Source organism: Lepisma saccharinum, chromosome 20 (genome assembly GCF_977018435.1).
Source record: "Lepisma saccharinum chromosome 20, izLepSacc3.1, whole genome shotgun sequence".
NCBI classification, from domain to species: Eukaryota; Metazoa; Arthropoda; class Insecta; order Zygentoma; family Lepismatidae; genus Lepisma; species Lepisma saccharinum.
The window spans coordinates 39,857,151-39,858,585 of NC_139248.1; positions in this window are offsets into that span (position 1 = coordinate 39,857,151).

Sequence of the window (1,435 nt, forward strand, 5' to 3'; positions counted from 1 at the left end):
AGCTGAATCTCTCGGTTTAGTCCGTACGGGTAGCACAGTTGGTTCATATACCATCGGTACATTGTCAGCGGGTATATTAACCGGCCCCCACGGGGCTGGTTCCCATAGGATCGACGCTTAGGACACTGAGTCACTACGTGACCCTCCCCCGAGCACGCAAGGCACGTACGCACCTGCCCAGTGTATGTTACCCAATAGGAGTCTCCATTCATTATTACATATGAGGGTATGGGTTTACGTAGTAGTAGTATAAAATACAATAGGATGAGGACACTTATAGCGTAGAAAAGAAGAGCTCATATGATTAAACAGCCCGATTTGCCCACACTTAAAATTATGCCAAGATGCCCTTATTCCCCATTTCTTCAAGTGTGATATGCTCTTAATCCTAAGAATTTTGAATCCTAGTGTAGAAAAGAAGAACCCTCAATAGACAGATTTGCCCACACTTAAAACTATGTCAAGAGGGGGCATATAGCCCAATCGGCCATGTGTGTACATATTTAAATCTAAAGAATTTTGAATTCTAGTGTAGAAAAGAAGAAGCCCCCTCAGACAGATTTGCCCATGTGTGTAAAAGCTACATCTCTCAGTTTGTTGTCCATAAACTTGTCAAAAATATGCCCCCTTTGATATTGTTTTGACTATACTTAAAACTAGGTCAAAAATGCTCATAAAAGCTTTTGCTTACACAATAATATAATGTAATATATGCTTAAATACTTGTTGCTGTTATGTTAATATGTTACCTGGAATATGTTCAATATTTTAATTGGACACCAGCCTCAACTTGCATATCTAGTACTAAGACAATGTAATATGCAGAGGCCTTCTAGAATTGCTCTGTGACTCTCTCATTTCTTACATCATAAACATATGATTTTTCCCCTATAAGAATAACACTACATATGGTGTCATCAGGGAGTGTTTCGTGGAATTCACAGATAATTTTAATGTTTGTCCTGTCATTAACCACAACTTGTTTTCTTTTTGAAGTGTTGATGACAAACATGGGTCTCTGTGCTTTGAATTCATCTGGTGTGTAATACATGTCAGTATTGCCAGTAGTGACCCTTTTGTATGCTGTAAATGCTTCATATAATTTAAGGAAATCATCCTTGGACATGTCTAAATTATAATTTTCTCTGGGGAACACCTCATTTCTGCCATTTTTAAGATATATGTTCTTGATGTTGCAGTTATCAAATTTACTTGAATTTTTTTCCTGATTATTGTGTCTTCCAGTCTAAAACAATACCACCACAAAATCTGGCATGTCATATTGTATACTGGAGAATGAATTTGTAGCATCAAACTCATAATAGGTACCAGTGGCAGGCTTCTGTACACATTGATATGTATAAAATTGTAAAGGAATCTGTGGATTTTTTATTATATCTGCTTTGTATTTAAGAGCATAACTGGCTTCATATTC